This window comes from Lathyrus oleraceus, chromosome 7, assembly GCF_024323335.1.
Source record: "Lathyrus oleraceus cultivar Zhongwan6 chromosome 7, CAAS_Psat_ZW6_1.0, whole genome shotgun sequence".
NCBI classification, from domain to species: Eukaryota; Viridiplantae; Streptophyta; class Magnoliopsida; order Fabales; family Fabaceae; genus Lathyrus; species Lathyrus oleraceus.
The window spans coordinates 63,635,268-63,654,745 of record NC_066585.1 but is presented as its reverse complement, the minus strand read 5'-3'; the positions used below and the strand labels follow the sequence as shown (position 1 = coordinate 63,654,745).

Genomic DNA, 19,478 nt, shown 5'->3' with positions numbered 1-19,478 from the left:
TTCTACTTGGCTCAAGTTTAGGATCCCTAGAACACAAGAACACACAACTCAAAAAGTTCCACAAATGCAATAAAAAGAATGGACAAGAGTGAGTTTAGAATTAGGATCCTTTCAATGCCATCTTCAAGATTAAGCATTCTAAAGGCATGAGGCCTAGTTGCTCTTTGACAATTTTAGCACTCTAAAGGCATGAGGCCTAGTTGCTCTTCAAACTCCAATATCATATGTAAGGTCCTAAATTTAAGTCCTTTCTCCATTTGCATTGGGTTCACACAAACAAATCAAAACAAGCACAATAATATATACACAATAAGGTGCTCAAGTGAGCAAAATGCAAATTGTATTAACATAAACATGAGCTCAAGTGAGCAAAGGGTAAAGGCAAATGAATTAATGTGCAAGAAATTAAATTGCATAAAAGTAAATTGCAAGAATTAAAGGCTTGAATTAAAAGTTAGTAATTAGTAGTTAGTGTTAGTGTGCCATAAGGCAATTTAGCGCTACGTTAAGCAATCGTAAGTGGACCAATATAGTAGTCACACCTATCTGAGGTCGGTCAACAAAACTATAGGTAACAAACACAAGTTAGAGACTGTGACTAGTAAGCCAAGCTCCTACAACTTGCCATGCCAAAAGAAAAGAAGGATGACCTTGTATTGATTTAGGTTTTATGCTTGACCAAGAAGCAACCTATCCTTAATGCAAATCAATTCACTTGATCTTTGATCAAGATGAATTTTATTTGAATCAAGGAAGGTTAAGCCCCTCACATGTCAAGGCTAACCACCAATCTTTAACTCATTGATCAAAAAGAAAAAGAAGAAGAAGAAGAAGAAGAAATGAAATGTACATAAATGGAATTCAAATAACATAAGAAAAATACATTGACCAAATATGAAATGAATCAACATCAATCAATGGTAAACAGAAGTGAGATGAAGCTTAGAAGTCAAGAAACAATAAAAATATTTTTGGTATTTTTTGGAATTAAAATAATACTTGAATTAAAATAAACAAATAAAGGTCAAACTTCAAATCCATTTCAAATCAACTTGGAAAAGTCCAAATGGATCATCCTAAGTTCAACATGGTCAAACAAGGTTTGACAATTTTTTTTATCATTTTTTGAGAACAGCAACTAATTTTAAACAATTAAAAATGAAGAAAATATAACACAATTGAACTAAAATCTCAAATCAATTAATAAATTTATGAGAATATTTTTCATAGATTCATCATCATTCAAAGATGTTCAGAAAATATTTTTGGCATTTTTGAATATTGGAAACTATTTTAAATGAATTAAAAATAACCAGAAAAGAGAAAATTTACAAAAAATATTAAATTGAATCATAAAAAATATTAAAAATCATTTTCAGAAACTAGAATTAAAAAGGGAAATAATGCAATTGGTCCCATATTTTTTGGATTAAAAATGAAGAAGTTATGAATTTTTGAAATAAAAGGAAATTAAATGAATTAATCAGAAATTAGAAAAATCCTGGCGCGTCTGATCCTGATTCATTAAATGACATGGAGGATCAAATGGTTGATAGGTGTGTGCTCATAGTGGACCAAAGTCAGCAGCGAAACACACATATTAAATGAAAGTCATAATGTTCAAGGGCTAAGATTCGATCAGAAGCCAAGCATCCAACGACCATGGACTCGTCCACGTGGGGATGGTGGTGAAAACCACCCTCTTCTCCGGTGAGACTCACCGTCCGGCCAGAATTTGTAGGTTTTCAAAACCTCATTGAAATGCACGATCCTTATATCATTGGAAAGCTGGGGTGATGTACATCACCCCTGTGCCATTGGTTTCCACTCAAGATCATTATATGAAGAGAAATCTGAGATTGAAATTTATGGAGTTCAAACTGAACTTGATCAATTCATGAAATTAAAAGCTCAGATCAATTGCCTCTCACATGAGGACTTCAGAGGTACCAACAAACACAAGAAATGAGCAATATCCAAGCAATTTCGAATCAAAAAAGTTTGAACAACAATCTTTGGAGTGCAGCTTTACAAGGCACGATCTCCTCCGAGTCTTTGATGCAGTGTGTTCTTGAGATGGCAAGGAAGCGGTCTAGGAATTGAAGCTCAATGATTAACCAATGATGTTGAAAATTGAACTTGAAAATTGAAAGAGAAAAGCAAAATTCCTTTTAATGGAGGTTGGGTTTCTACTTCTGCAGCAATTCAGGCGCCTTGAGGTTGGTTTTGAATGAAGCCAGGCATGTGTATTTATAGCAAGAGATGATGCAAGCAATGGAAATTTCGTGTGTGCATGAGCTTGGGTCCTCCATGCATGGGCCTGTACAGGCGCATGTGAGGCCCAATCTCAGTTGGTTTTGCATGCTGATGATGAAACAAATGCATTTGGACGTGTACATGGCAAGGCAATGTGGTGTCAAGCAATTTAATCATGTTATGCATAATTGAACACAAATCTTCTCCTCTTCGAAAATACCATTTGCCAAATTGAAACATGGTCATGTGGGTAATGGTTGGAAAGGTCTTGACATGAGGAAAAAATGTTATTTTGAACAAAAATCAATTTGGATTTGGGAAAATATTGAAGACTGATCATGAAGTTCAAGGTGCAAAACATGTATATGGAAATTTTGCCAAAATGGACCACCTTCAAGCCCTTCTGTTTCAATTATGCAAGCCTCAAATGACAAAACCTTAAACATAAAAGTTGTATATGATTTAAAGACAATCAATTTGGACTTAAATTGTGCATCATTTGGATTTTTTATGAGAACGTTATGGGCACTTGAAGTTGGACTTTTTCACATTTCAATGACTTTGGCCCAAAGTGACCTATAATGTTTTGTATTATCACATGTGTTTATTTTGGGATTATGAAACTTTGTTCAAAATAACAAATGAATTAGACATCTTCAAATTTCCAATTCATTTGATCCCACCTCAAAATCATGAAAAATGAACGAGTTAGGTCCTTGGGAAGTTGACCCAAAATTAGGGTTTCAGTCAAAATGACTTATAATGTTTTGAAATGAATGATGACCTTCCAAGCTTAAAATCAATTTTTGATGAACATGAAAGTTGTTCATATGGTTCTTAAGAACATGTTTTATCTTGAGGTGATCTTCATTTGACAAACACATCAAAAGTTAAGTCTCAGTGGATTTCAAAATAGTTAGATGAATTGACTGATCAACTTCTCAAAGCCAAACTTCAAATCTTGATGAATTGATGACTGAGGACACTAAAATAAGCTTATATATGCATAAAATGATGAATGAAAGAACTTCCCTTGATTGTATTTGATCATAGGTTGAGGTTGCTTCATGAGCAAGGCACAGTCAATGCAAAATTTGCCAAAGGGGGAGTTTGTTGATTCTAAGTGTTGGCGGCAATTTTGGTAAAACAAAGAGTGTTCACAAGATGTTATGTGTGATGTCTTAACATGAGATATCATATGTACCTGCTGGAGTTTAAGAACATGTGCAAGCAGGATTGTTTCAGAATGCCACCTACAATGCCATGGCTTCTGATATTGGATGTACCTGCTGGAGCTTAAATGAAAGACATGTTCATGCAGGATTGTTTCAAATGACATACACAATGTCATGACATCTGATATGGCTGTACCTGCTGGAAGTTATAAAAGGAATTATTGGATTATGCAGGATTTTTCCAGGATGTCAGACCCGATGTCATGACATCCTGTACACAGAACATTCAGTATGAATGTCTGGTGTTTTGTGATTGCACAATTAATGGCAATATTTGGATGATTGAAGATATGGCTAGCTGGCACATTCAATCATGGATTACAACCAGATTTACTTATTTTCCAAGGAGATCTATACAGCTGTTATAGAAAGATTTGATTGGAAAATAGATTTAGGGTTTTCAAGATGTCCAAGCCCAGCTGGATGCTTCTATAAAAAGGGACTTAGAAAACCTGTTTGAACACACAACCAAGACTGAGCGAAATATAGAGAGAGAGCTAGGGTTTGTGTCTGTTTAGTCGTAAGACTTGTAGGTCATTCAAGTCATCCATTGATGATTGAATTGGACTGATTTGTGGTTGTAATTTGTCACTCTAAAGCTGGTAAGCAAGAGTGTGTGTCTTCTTGATCAAAGTTGTGAAGCAAGATCAAGAGTGTGTATTCTTGATCAAAGTTGTGAAGAAAGATCAAGAGTGTGTCTTCTTGATTGAAACTGTGAAGTAAAATCAAGAGTGTGTAATTGAAAAGTATTTTCTTTTCTCAAGGGATTGTTGTTTAAAATCACTGGTGTGTGATTGTAGGGAAGTGAGTGGGTTCTCATATCTAAGAGTGCTTAGGTAGAAGTTGCACGGGTAGAGATTAGGTGAGAAAGACTGTAACTTGTTGAAGTGTACGGATAGTCTTTGAACTAATTCTATTTTAGTGAATTTTCTTCCTGGCTTGGTAGCCCCCAGACGTAGGTGAGTTGCACCGAACTGGGTTAACAATTGTTTGTGTTATTTGCTTTACCATTCTGTATTTTTATCCATTGTATGTTAACAGATATTAGTGTCGTAACATTATCTTCGACATCTTATATCTGATACCAGAATTTCAATTGGTATCAGAGCAGGCATCCTGCTCTGGTTCTGGGTGAGATCTAGGGGCAATACTTTCTGGTACAATGGAGAGAGATGGAGGATCTGTTCATACGCCACCAATTTTGGATGGTTCTAACTATGACTATTGGAAACCTCGAATGGTAGCGTTTCTGAAATCCCTTGATAACAAGGCTTGGAAAGCTGTGCTAACAGGTTGGGTGCATCCTGTCATTACTAAAGAAGGAGAAGCCACCACTGAGAAGAAACCTGAAGAACAATGGTCCAAGGAGGAGGATGATCTTGCTCTTGGAAACTCTAAAGCCTTGAATGCAATATTCAATGGGGTAGACAAGAATATTTTCAGGCTGGTAAATAACTGTGAAGTGGCCAAAGATGCTTGGAACATTCTCAAGACCACTCATGAAGGAACCTCTAGGGTAAAGATGTCTAGACTTCAGCTGCTCACCTCCAAGTTTGAAAACTTAAGGATGAAAGAAGATGAAAACATTCATGAATTTCACATGAGTATCCTTGAGATTGCTAATGCTTCAGGAGCCCTGGGAGAGAAGATAACAGATGAAAAGTTGGTAAGAAAAATACTCAGGTCACTCCCTAAGAGATTCGCAATGAAGGTGACTGCCATAGAAGAATCTCAAGACATCTCCAACATGAGGGTAGATGAGCTAATTGGTTCCCTCCAAACCCTTGAGTTGGGATTAAATGATGGTGTTGAAAGGAAAACAAAGAGCATTGCCTTTATGTTAAACACAGAAGAGGATAAGAGTCAGGAGGATGAGGAAGATCTGGTCAATGAAGTAGCAATGTTGGGAAGGCAGTTTAATAAACTGCTGAAAAAGATGGATGTAAGATCAAGGGAAAATGTCAAGAACATCCCATCTGACATCAGTAAAACCAACAATACTAGAAGAAGAGCAAGATCAGATGAGAAGATCAAAGAAGGAAAAGAGGTTCAGTGCTATGAATGTGGTGGGTATGGACACATCAGGACTGAATGTGGAACCTACCTCAAGAAACAGAAGATGAGTCTTGCTGCCACTTGGTCTGATGAAAGTGAAACAGAGGAGGCTGCAAATCTTGTGACATCAATGACAGGAAGATGGGGATCTGATGGAGACTCAAGTGATGATGAAGTAACTTTTGAAGAGTTTGCCTCTACCTACAGAAAGTTGTGTCACAAAAGTATAGAGCTGTGCAAACAGGTTGAAAGCCAGAAGAAGGAAATAACTCAACTTGAGAATGAGAAGGCAGAATACTTGGAAACCATCTCCAAGTTACAAACAGAAGCAGTGGTTCTGAATGCCAAGCTAAAACCACAAGCTGAAAATCAGAAGATAGCACAGCTGGAAAGTGAGAAGGCAGACCATGCTAAAAAAATCTCTAAATTAAAGACTGAAGTCCTGTTACAAAATTCTAAATTGGAAGAAATGACCAAGTATGTAAGAATGTTAAGCAATGGGTCTGATTCCTTATACAAGATTCTTCAAACTGGACAAATAACAAGAGACAAATTTGGTATTGGGTATAATAACTCAAAGCCTGAGAGCACTTACACTGGTGTCAAACCTCAAGCCAAACTTAAGTGCATTCAAAAACCTGTGATGTCACATCATATGTCACAACACCAGAGGACAAAACAGTTGAAAGGAAAACACCAAAGATGGAGATGCCATTACTGTGGGAAATTTGGTCATCTGAAGCCTTTCTGCTATAAACTGTATGGCTATCCTAGGCCTGCTCATCATCAGGATCACTATCAATTCAGACCCAAACAGCACATGCCTAGCATCAAGAAGCAATGGGTCCCTAAGACTAATGTCACAAGTCTGATAGCTCACATTCCCCTCAGAATTTCAGCCAAAGAAGAATGGTACTTTGATAGTGGATGCTCCAGACACATGACTGGAAACCAAGACCTGCTAACTGATCTGCATCATCATACCATCAGTCATGTAACCTTTAGAGATGGAGCAAAAGGTGAAATCAAGGGAACAGGTAAGCTTGAGTGCCTTGGAGTACCTAGACTTGACAAGGTTCTACTAGTCAAAGGCTTGACTGCAAACCTCATAAGCATCAGCCAACTATGTGATCAAGGTCTGAATGTTAACTTCACCAAAACTGAATGTCTAATCCTTGACATAAATAGTGAAGTAATTATGAGAGGAATCAGGACCAAAGACAACTGCTACATATGGAGCTCTCAATTGGATTATCCCTTTAAGTATTGGTTGAGTACAGATGCTCTCAAGAGTGATGAAAAACAAGGCTGGGGGAAATGTCGTACAAAGATGTCACACCAGAAGCTCAGAAGAGAAAAGGTTATGATGGCTCAAAAAACTGAGAGGTTAGATCAAACAGGTGGACATATGACCAGTCACAGGGAGAATGGAACTGTAGGGACTAAGCCACAAGGGACTCTATACAAAAAGGCCAAGGACAATATGGAGAAGATTTGGATGACACCTGTAAAAGGTATAGAAGATGATAGCAGTTGGGCTCAACTGGGTTGGATGAAACTATTACTGATTGCATACAATGTCACACACGATGTCATAATTTTGTATTATGACTTCCTGAATGCTGAAACTAGGTCCAAAAATCAGATTCAGCACAGATGGACAAAGTATTGCTCTTGCTATTATTACTCCATTAGAAAATTTATGGAAGACAAATTCAGAAGTCTAAAGCTTGGACTGGAACTAGCAGACAAACTTGCAAGGAATTTGGGTAAAATTGAATATGAGGGAGGGAAATTAGGGATTTGGACTCTTGTGAAATTATGGCAGTTAAAGTGGAAAAATAAAGAAAATAAAAATAGTTTCTGCCCTTTTAAAAGAAAGAGCCACATAAATGATAAATCATTCCTTGGCATTGAAAATAGTATCTATTCCCTTAGCATACTCTACCTAAACGCAGCAATCTCTCTCTCCATTCATCTTCTCAGAAAAGCTCAGCTAGGGCAAAGAAACTCTTCTCAAAAGTCCTACAACATGTCTCAACATTCATCATCAACTAGTTCACATTCATCATCTTCTCACCATAGAAAAACTCCCTCAATGGAGTTCGTAGACGAAGATGTGATGGACGTCACTCCACTCTGCATGATACCAGGCGACACCCTAGGTCCCTCGTCCAAAGCTGGAGATAAGCAAGGTAATACCTCTGGTAACTCCTCTCTCCCAAAAGACATGCATTATGCTGATCGTGCAATAAGGAACCTAGTCACTAGGATTCTGAGAGAAGGGCATGAAGTCAAAGGGGTTTCTACCCCTCTGTCTAGAAGGGAACCCTCTCCTGAGGAGGAACCTCATGCTGATAAAGATGAGGACTCATCTAAATCAGAAAAAGAAGGTGCTGCTGAAGGGCTATGCTCTCTAGGTAAAACCTTACCTAGCAAGAAACCAGCTAATATGTCTCAGGAGGATGTCATTGACCTAGAGGAAGAAAGCTCTGAAAAGGAGGATGATCCTTTGGTTAATCTTTTAAAACCGAGTGTTGCTGAGAAATTGAGAACTAGGCAAGGGAAAAGTGTGGCAAGAATGAGAACAAGAAGAGTGAAAAGGACGGCTGGTATAGGACCCTCAAAAGCTTGGAGCAAGGTTGAGGTTAGGAAAAGGAAAGAAAGAGATAGCTTTGACTCTAAGGTAGATGTCAAAGATGATGTCCCAGACATCTCCCATGCAAAAAGGCAGGCTGTTCAGAAGTCTCCTGGCAAGACTGATGTTGTGCACCTAGACAATATCTCCTTTCATTTGGAAGATGGGGCAGCAAAATGGAAATATGTCATTCAGAGGAGAGTAGCTATTGAAAGAGAGCTTGGACAAGAAGCTGTAGAGGTGAAGGAGGTAATTGAATTGATCAAGAAGGCTGGACTCATGAAGACTATGGTAACTCTACCCCAATGCTATGAGGGGTTGGTAAAAGAGTTTATTGTTAATATTCCTGAGGATATTCAGGAAAAGAGCAGTAGGGAGTTCTGCAAGGTGTTTGTACGGGGAAAATGTGTGAAATTTTCACCAAGTGTCATCAACAAGTTCCTAGGAAGAGGAACAAATGGAGGAGTAGACCTAGAGACAACAGACAATGAGGTCTGTAGGGTTATCACAGCTGGCCAAGTTAAGGAATGGCCTAGTAGGAATCACTTATCAGCTGGAAAGCTCAGTGTTAAATATGCCATCATGCACAAGATTGGCTCAGCTAATTGGATTCCTACTAATCATGTCTCTACTATCTCCATTAATCTTGGAAGAATCATTCATGCAATTGGAACAAGGGTTAACTATGATTTTGGCAAGTTCATATTTGATCAAACCATTAGACATGCTTCTACAAATGCTGTGAAGTTACCCATTGCCTTCCCCTCCCTTATTTGTGGCATTATCCTGAGCCAACAACCAGGCATTCTGAGTACAAGTGACATTCCAAGTAGGAGAAAATCCCCTCTGTCCATTCATTATAAGCTGTTTGAGGGAAGTCATGTCAATGATGTCATGACATCTGCCAAAAGGGAGTCTACATCTCAAGGGAGCTTGGTTGATCAACTAAAAGAAACCTGCAAGGAATTGGAAAATGGCATAAGGGTGGCCAAGGCTAAAAAAGAAGCATTAGAAGTTCTGATCTGTAGCCTAGAGAAGGAAGAAGTAGAGAAGGCTGGGAAGGACTCAAAGTCAAGACCAAAATCTCAATCCAATGGAAGTTCTGGAAGCTCAGAAGACTCTGAAGGTGCAGGTGAAGATACAAGTGAAGGTGAAGATGATTCTTCTTCTTCTGATTAATGGTCCCTGGCTGTATTGAAGACTAGGAGGAGTGATGGTGGAAGCTGGTCTGCTGTTTGGAAGGCTGTTGTCTTTACTATTTTTTTGAGTATGTATTTTGTGGCAGTCCTTATTGATGCCTGTTATGTAATATTTAGGGCTCTTAAAGAGTTCCTTAGATTTGTTCATTATTCCAGCTATCACAGCTGTGTTTAATGATGGTGTGTACTTCCTGAATATTTTGTTTTAACATGCTTAATGTTATAACATCTGATCTAACATTCTCTGCTAGGCTAATAGACATTTATTTTGTCTAATTGGTCACCTTTGGTCAATTTTGACTAAAAAGGGGGAGAAGTGCTTGATATGGAAGCTGATGCGGAAGTTGTATGTGGCTGGACAGAAGGACAGCTATTATTAAAAGGAGTGCATAGGTGTTAAACACAGAAGGTTGTTCTGCTTACAGATGTCAAAAAGGATGTCTGATATGGTGCACAGGTGGTGATGTTGAAGCAGATGTCATTATGACATTCTGGCTGGTACAGGTACTGCAGTTCAGTAGCTGTTATGATTGTTGTATGCACAGATTTAGGGGGAGAAGGAGTACCCTTGTGCATTGCTCATTTGTGTGTCTTACTAGTTGCATCCATAACTAGTAATTCTGTTGTTTGTTGCACAGATTTAGGCCGGAGGAGAAGTACCCTTGTGCATGTGTGTATTACTAGTAGCCATAGCTAGTAATTGTTTTGCTTCTGCTGCTGATTAAACTTTTGTTAAGTTGTTTAACTGCTGATAGTTTACCTTGTGAACAAAAAGGACTGATATATGTTTTAGCCAAAATTTGCCAAAGGGGGAGTTTGTTGATTCTAAGTGTTGGCAGCAATTTTGGTAAAACAAAGAGTGTTCACGAGATGTTATGTGTGATGTCTTAACATGAGATATCATATTGTAGCACCTCAAATTTGCACCTATCATTGTACATACATTCTCACATTAGGTCATAGCATAACATGGTCCACTACATAGCATTGCATTGTCCCTTTTTCCTCAAGTGCAAGCCAGTCAAGAAATTAGGTCAAACTGATCAGGAGATCAGTCAATCAAGCAAGCAAGTGTGTTTCTCATTGAGCCAAGGCCCTAGGGTTGGTCCAACATGTTCACATGACTTGGGGATCCATTTGAAGTGTTTTGGTCAAATATTGGAGGTTTAGAGGTCATCAGTCCATGCACAATCAGTCAGAAACCCTAAAAAGTCAAACTTGGTCAACTGTGGTTGATTTTATGGTTTTGATGGATGGATTTGGTTTGAGAGAGCTTATTCATGTCCAAATAGGCCTCATATATCATGGCAAACATCATCATTGAAGAATTTGAAGTCAAATCAGAAATTTCCAAAAATAGAAACTGGACCTGTAATTTTAACTGCCAAAAATGGAAACTTCTTGAGCCTAAGCTTACATCATGATACAAGCTTCAAATGAATTTTTTCCCAACATGAAAGTCCAAGAACTCTCAATTCCCATGTATGGTTGGCAAGATATGATCAATTCATTTTCAAAAATTCTTGAACTTCAAAAGGCCATATCTCTCAAACCATTTGGCCAAATTTGGTGAGGTTTTTTCCAACAAGTCATATTTAACCTCCTCTTTCCAAAAATGTAACCTTTATGCACCAAAACTCTATGGATCAAAATGACATTTTTTCACTATCATGTTTTAATTTCAAGTGTGGTGCAAAAGTGAAATTGTGAAATAAACATTTTTAATCAGAATGGCCAATTGGGAATGACTTAAAATGTTATTTGTGACTTGTTTGCAAGCCCAATTCGTGCATTAACCCTCACACCCCACCATTTGAACCAAAGTGCTCATTTTAGCAAATTGCTTCATTTGAACTAATGGTGCTTAGCTCTCACTAATAAAACCTAAAACAGCAAATATATATCGATTTTTCTGTCATTCTCAACCCTAGCAGCCTCATTTCCAACAGAAAAAAACCTTTGCTCTCAAAAAACACTTTCTTCATCTTTTTCGAAATTCTTCAAAAACACCAAAGAACCCTATCATTTACTGATTGTTCCTTCACATACAAACCATTTGGAGGCCTTTGCAAGCATCAATCACTAGCTGTAACCACATTTTCGTGGACTGTTTTTCCAAGCTTCATCCATGGCAAGATTCGATTTGGGCGTTTTCAAGCATCACTGAGCTAAACTTCTTCAAGTATCCATCATTACAAGCTTGGTTGGACATCTGTTTGAGCTTATATCACCAAAACAACAACTGTTTCACTAGCTGCTTCAAAATCAAGTGAGTTTTCGACCATCACCATTTGTTAAATCATGCCATGCTTATGATAGATTATGCTTTGCTGATTCCAATGAACTTTAAATCACTAAAAATGTTTGAGTATTGAGTGAGTAATTCGGTTTTAAAGATTGATGTTCAAATGATGTTTTGTTTGATTCTTCCATATGAGCTCGAATCGATGTAAATGGTTGTTGGAGTATTGTTATGCATTGCCTGCTAATTCGATTGCTATGATTGGTTGCTCATTTTTGGAAAATAATTTTGCATGATTGAATGAAAGAGATGATGATTCACTGTTGCCATAAACCCTAGATGATGAACCCAGAAAACACGATTTGCTGTGTGGAAATTCGTTTTTGCATGAATTGTTACTGTTGGATTGCCATGAGCCACTCGTAGCAGGACACATCCCCAAGCGCAGCGCACCGTTTCATTAAGTTGTTCCAATAATTACCACATTGCCATCGGTCCCATTTATTTAAATTAAATCATATTATTTGTTCAATATTTATTTCATTTTGATTCAACATCTTGCAAAAATCATAACTCATCCATTTGTGATCCAAATCTCATGAAATTTTTTGCATTATGCTCTGCTTGATCTCTATTATTTTATCATGATTTTTCCAGAATTTTTGCATGGATAGATTTTAATTGGTATTAGGGTTTATAACATGTATCCATTTTTTGTACCTTTTGCCAAATCAATTTTGAAATGATGATGCATTATCCAATGGCCCTGAAATTTTTTTGTGCTTAAACTAGACACATTCATGGTGATTTTGGTGTAGAGTTTGTGAATTTATCTTATCTGGTTTGTGAGCTATGAATTTTTGAAGTAGGGTGTGACAATTTGTGTCACACCATTGATGTGCAACTTGTTGATTTTTATAGCCATGCCTATTGACCTCCAAATGGATTGATTTTTTGCATGATTGAGCTTGAGTATGTCTAGTTTGTATGTGAATTTTTGTGGATTTATTTATGGCATTTTCCATTTGATTGAGATTTTTGTCCCCTGTTTGATCATATGTTGACTTTGTGTGACACTTGTGCCCATTTGTTTTGTGAAATGCTCATATCTTATTAGATAGACATGAATTTTACATGAGATAACTAGACATCCTAAGCTTTGCCATGGTTTTAGTCCCATTCATTTATCATATGCCATCTCTGATTTATGAATCTTTCAAGTTGATGCATGATTGGTTGACTTCTTTAAGCATGTTCAAAATTGCTTTGACTTTCTGATTTTCATTGACTGCCTTCCACTTGTCCAAATGAGATGAAATTTGACATGCTTACCATGCTATGTGTTATAATTGATCATGATTTATTTGATGATTTTTGGAAATGTTTGAGATTGGTTTTGATGCAAGTCTTGCTGTTGACTTCTATGAGCTTCTAAATGCCATGCCTTGACTTAAATTGTTCATGAAAGGATGATGATGTTTGATATGAATGTGAAACCAATTGGTATTGTTTCTTAATTGTTTGAGCATGATTTTGGATACTTGCCCTTTGCTGTTTTGACTTTTTCATGCCCTTTTGACCCTAGGCTTGCCCTAGTGGTCTTGTTACTTACATTTGAGCTCATGTTTTCAGGTTGACCAACAAATGACCAATGAGACCAATTATTTTTGATTGAACTTGCTTGAATATCATTGATTAACTTGTTTTGTTTTGTAGGTTGCTTGGCTCACATGCCTTGAGCTTTGTGCCTTGCACATTCACTTGCTTATGATTAACTGTTGATGTCTGTTTCCTTTTGCTTTGTTTTGAAGTGGTATACTAATGTCTGCTTGACTATTTCAGGTGCTTTTAGTTGCTCAGTTCCTTGTGAACTTTTGCTTTGCTTTGCTTGTATAAGCAATTTGCATTGAGGTATATTTCTAATCTTCATGTAGTCTGGAAGACCTGGCCTGTTACTTGGCCAGGCAACTGTCTGAAGTCCTCCTTAAGAGGCAATGCTTGTGTATGTTTACAATTTGTCCTTGAACATATTCAAAGACCTCCTAAGAGAAGAGGCAATTGGCAGAACCCAAGGGATATGCAATCTATCCCCTGCTATTCTGTGTGTCATCTGCTTTGCTCACACCACTGTGTTGATGCATTGCAGATACAAACCCAAGATCTTGTACAATTGTACAGTTGAGTCAGTATCAAATGTGTAGAAGGGTTCCCACTTTCTGAACCCACACATTCTTGTCAAATGCTCTCCCTGGCCAGGGATAAGAGCAATGAGGCACACCCCTCATCTCCTTTCATCTGCTTCACCTTAGCCCCTCAATGGCAAGGTTAAGAGCACCATTTACCCCGTTCCAGAGGTTTGTTTGTTGAGGTTGATATGACCCCTCGACTAAAACCTAGCCTTGATGTTTGAGCCCCTTGTTGGTGTGTTTATTTTATGCTGTATGTGCTTGTGTGTGCTTGTGATTGTATCCCCTAGGTTTGCTAGACTCCGCGTAGTCTCGTTTGCATGTCAATTAAGGTAGCACGGTTCCTTCGTATAGGACTTCCTTTCTTGCTTGAGCTTTCCTAAAACACAAACACACATTATCCCCTCTTAAGGATACGTTAGCTCCTTCTACTACAGGTGAGTAAGTCTCCAAAGGTCGAGCATCAGGTAGATTGCGCAGTGACGTTGTCCACTTAAAAAACACAAACCAACAAGAGTAGTTTAGCCAAACTACGGCAACTCTGATTCTCATGTCCAGATGAGATACGTAGGCACGAGATGCGATGTCTTGTCGAGTTTGACTAACAACTAACACTAATTCTCTTCTCTCGCCCTCGTTGCGATTGAGACCTCCCCCTTCTCTTGCCCTAGTTGCAATCGAGACCCCTTGCTTCCTGTGCAAGTTAGGTTGGTGTGGCTTGCTTCCTGTGCAAGTCATGTTTAGGATAGGCTTGCTTCCTGTGCGAGTTAGCTAGAAACCTTAACTTAGGGACGACTTTGCATGACAACATCTAGGCTCGAGTCGTAGTCTCCCTAGTGTTGTGTCTCCCTCTGTTATCTGGTTAGGCTAGTCCTTTTTCCCTGCGTAGGGGAACTACGTCGCCCTGATCCTCATACCAGATGAGGTATGTAGGCAGGAGATGAGCTGATCTCTCCGGGCGCCCTTTTTTCTTTTTGTGTGTGTTGTTTGACAGTTGCTAGGCTCGAGTGCCTGACTCCTTAGCAATTCGTTGTCTGTTTGTTTGAGTGTGTGCTTGACAGTTATAGGCTCGAGTCCCCGACTCCCTATTAACCTGTTGTGTTGTTGTGTGCTTGGAAGCTGATGTAAGTCCATCGAGTGGCATTCGAGTTCCAGTGTGCGTGTGTTTTGGTTCGGATGCCGATGTAAGTCCAGTGATTGGCATTCGGGCTCCATGTTTGCCTTTGCCTGTGTTTGTTTGTGTGCGTGTCAGCCGAGCTACGAATGCTCTGATTCCCCTTCGTCCAAAGGAGATACGTATGCATAGGATGCGATATCCTAGCGAGCATGTGTCGTTTCCCCGGTCCAAACTACTTCGACTCTGATGTCTATGCCTGATAGACTAAGTAGGCCCAGGATACGATGTCCTGCCGAGTCAGTTTCAGTCTGTTTTCTTGTGTCTCTTTCAGCCAGTGTGTGTGTGTGAGCAGCGTTTTAGCAACCATTTTCCTTTCTATTGTGCGTGGATCCCGTCGAGTACGACGGATGCGTAGGGGTGCTAATACCTTCCCTTCGCATAACCGACTCCCGATCCCATTCTCTTTGGTCGCGAGACCATGTCTTTTCCAGGTTTACTCTGAGCGTTTCCTTTCCCTCTTTTGGGATAAATAACGCACGGTGGCGGCTCTGTTGTTCTTGTTTTCCCGCCGGTTTTTCGCGTAATGCGACAGCTGGCGACTCTGCTGGGGATGCGAGAAGTTGACCTCTTGCTGGTCCATCTTCCCTGAGCGAGTCTCTCCTAGCGCTCTCTAGGTTAGGGTTTTGGTTGTTGTTTGCTGTTGTATTTATTGCATTCATTTGTATATATGTGCATTTATTGTTTGCATTTATTGTTTGCATTAATGTTTGCATTCATTCATATTCATCTGTCGGTTGTCTGTTTGTTGGGATGGGATATTTTGTGAGAAATAAGCCCACTACCCAGGCTTGAGTGTACACATAGGTGTTAGAGTGGATAGTCATGAGGCTTGCATGGCATGTTGCTATGATAAGTCGTTCATGAGACCCACATTCCAGACGAGGTTTCTGTTGGATATATTTTGTCCTATGGGTGTTCCATAACGACAGATATTCCTTTAGAAATCGTCGACTCTGGTGATCATTTCCCGAGAACTCAGTCGAGGCCTCTCCTCCGAGACGTGATTATGTTAGCTCTGGTGGGCGCATTCTCGCTGCTCAATCCGAGGACCCCGAGACTGGGAACTTGCTTTAGGATATCCTGTTGAGGGGAGTCAGCAGAGGTCTTTTATCCCGTAATAATGCCAAACCTTCAGTGGTAAACGTATTATTCTCGACTGAAGGGCTGAAACTGACAAACTTCTGTTCTTAGAACCTACCAGTGAAGGGCGGGCTAAATTCAGGAAACGTTAACCTCCAACCAACCCGGTTTTCTGGAGCAAAGTTTTGGTTTTGTATTATATTCCTCAGTGGGTTTCTTTTCAGACAGTGCAACCCGACAGATGTTCAAGTGGATACAGCAGTCCTGGTTTCCATGTCACTGCATTGCATCACATCATTTTGCATTCATATCATTTAACACATGTTCATCCATTTCTAGGGGGTTTACATCTTCTTCTTGATTCCGGTCGGGGTTTTCTGGTTCTCCTGAGATGGATATTGGCAGAAAGAGACACGTCGCTTACAAGTTTCCAGTGGTTTGTTTGGAGCCTATTCAACAACTGATGAAGTCAATGGATCACGATTCTCTAGAAGGATTCCGGAAGGATTATGGTTTGATTCTAAGCTTCGTCACGGTTCTCTCCAAAGATCAACATGATGCTCTCTTTACACTGCTGCAGTTCTATGACCCTCCATTGAGATGTTTCACATTCCCGGATTATATTTTTGGTCCCTACTTTGGAGGAGATTGCCAGTTTTCTCAGAGTTCCTATCAAGTCACAGTTGTTGTTCTACAGTTCTGAGTTTCTGCCCGATCTCAGCATGGTTGCTTCGGCCACATGTTTGGGGAAATCAGTCTTGAAGGCTAATATGTGTCAGAAGGGAGGAGTCAGTGGTTTTCATTTGAGTTTCTTATTGGGAGAAGCAAAGAAGAAACTTGAAGATGGTGACCAGAGGGGTTTCAATGTTGTGTTGGCTCTTTGTGTGTATGGGATTGTCCTGTTCCCTAATGTTGCCAAATTTGTGGACATGGACGCAATACGCCTCTTCGTGTTGGGAAATCCAGTGCCGACCTTGCTAGGAGATTTCTTTCATTCGGTGCACCACAGGAATGAGAATAGAAAAGGAGGATTGTTGAATTGTTGTGCGCCTTTGTTTTATAAGTGGTTCAGTTCTCACCTACCCAAATCAGGAGCGTTCATTGATGTCGAGGACTCGTTGAGTTGGTCGAAGAGATTGATGGGGTTGAGGGCTGAAGATATTTCTTGGTGGTCTGACAGGAGTTTGCTTCGGGCAGATATTATCCACAGTTGTGGGAACTTCCCAAATGTACCGTTGGTAGGAAGAAGAGGAGGAATCAACTATAATCCTTCTCTAGCAGTCAGACAGTTTGGATATGCTTTAAGAACTCCGCCTTTGGAAAAGGATGTGGAAGCATCTCTGTTTTTCCATTCTTCACCTGATTTGACTGTATCCCGTAAGGCATCTGAGGCCTGGCTCAAGGTGATCAAGAGAGGAGGAGTTGTGCTTGGAAAAGGAGATTGTAGGACTTATCCTCTGTATGAAGAGTGGCTTCAAGGAAGAGTTGAAGAGTTTGGTCTGCCGTTTCCTATAGAAGAACCTTTGTATCCACCGACTCCTGCGCAATCAACAGTAGTGAGCCGAGAGGAGTATGACAAATTGAAGAAAGCCATGGAGGAGCTTCAAATTGAAAACTCGGAGTTAAGTGTGAAATTGCAAGACTATATGCATCAATTCCATGAGGCAGAATATCAGAAGGGGGAAGCCGTCAGATTGCAAGAGGAAGCAGAAGGAAAATTAGCTGTGGAGGTGGACTTCTTCAGGAAGACAGACAAGGCCTTGGGATCATCCAGTTCTGAGTTGAGGCGAGTCAAGCAACAATTAATGGATGCTCATAGTAAATTAGTTGGGTGGCAAGAGCGATGGGATGCATTTTTAATTTCTCGGAAGGCAAAGGAGGAGGAGATGGTGACCGAACTGACTGGTCAGATGGAGAAATTGAAGACTTTGTTGAAAGAGAAGAACCATGAGCTTCTGTGTGCCCGTTCTACCAATGGTTACATCACCGATCAACTCAATGAGGCTCGAGGACAGATTGAAGAACTTAAGGTGTTGGCAGGTTTGAAGAAATCCAGACTTGTAGAGGTATTCGGAGAGGATGATGGGAATTACTACAGAGAGCACATCAACAAGATGGATGGAGTTATTCACCAGAGGAATCTGCTTATCCGGCGTTTGACAGAATCTCCAGATCATCCCGACACGATAGCATTACTGGCTGAAGTGAGGAGCAGTCCTCATGGTTTGTACACGGGAGGCTGAGTCCTGATTATTGCTCCTTTTTTTTTTACTTATTGCTTTGTTGTTGTGTAGTGATGATCCACAGGCTTGTTATGGAGGTCCTCTTTTGATGTACTATTGGCTAAGACCATTCTCTTTGAATTTATCTGTATGAAGACCTTCTCTCTATTGCATCTTGATCTCCGAAGTTTATCTATGGCTCGATTTTCTCGTGAGACTGGAATCAAGGGGGTAGAATACTTTTTTGAAGTGATAAACATGTCATTGCCTTAACATTTCATTTTTGCATATTCTTGCATAACAGGTGTCGCCGCGGTGTTCTCATATTATTTGGTGTTCCATCAGCAGAATAGCCGATTCAGGAATTCACCGGTACGGTACCCGCAGAAATCAGCAAAGAGCAATGGAGAATCTACAAGCAGAGCTCGCAGAGATGAGGGCGAACATGGCCCGGTTCATGACACTGATGCAAAGGATACTGACAGTTGTCATCCCTGGAGGGATCTATCGCAATTGGGTCACTGTGGGCGTTCCTACAGTTGTTCATAAGTCAGAATAATAATCACTTTGTTTAAAAACCCTTCTCCCATGCCAAAAGGAGAAGTGATGGCATTGTTGGCAACATTTTGTGCAATGATATTTTCATTCAAATAAATTCATGTTAAACATTTGTTTTTCCATTTGTTTTCCCTTTTCGCTTTTTGCATGAAATTGGTGATCACAAAAAACCTAAAAACAAGAATAAAAGCATTCTTTTCCTCTACATAACGATTGTCTTGTTTGTTTTTCAAAAAGCTTTTCATCTCTAAATCATTATGCAGGTTGTTTCTTAAACCCATTGAACATAATGATCAGACGTCATCTCCCAATTTTGAATTCCCTGTATTCGAAGCGGAAGAAGATGATGTTGAAGGGATTCCTGACGAGATTTCCCGACTTCTTGAGCGAGAAAAGAAGATCACTCAGCTGCATCTCGAGAATCAGCAGAACAGCCAACTGGGGCATATAAAAAAAAAAAAAAAAAAAAAAAAGGGTGCAAAATCAAAAGAAATCCAAATCAAAAGAAAGAAAAAGAAAGAAAGAAACAAAAGAAAAATGGCACCCTCAAAGTCCCAAGTTGACTGATGCTGAATTCGATCAAAAAGAAGAGATCAACTGCCATGTGTCATGGACAGTTATATCAGCAGA

General features: G+C 39.5%; 1 pseudogene; it reads left to right on the top strand.

Annotated features, from left to right (window-relative positions):
• Positions 1 to 7,998: 7,998 nt before the first annotated feature.
• LOC127102042 (probable CCR4-associated factor 1 homolog 11) overlaps positions 7,999 to 19,478 on the top strand; it is a 56,383-nt pseudogene continuing 44,903 nt past the window's right edge.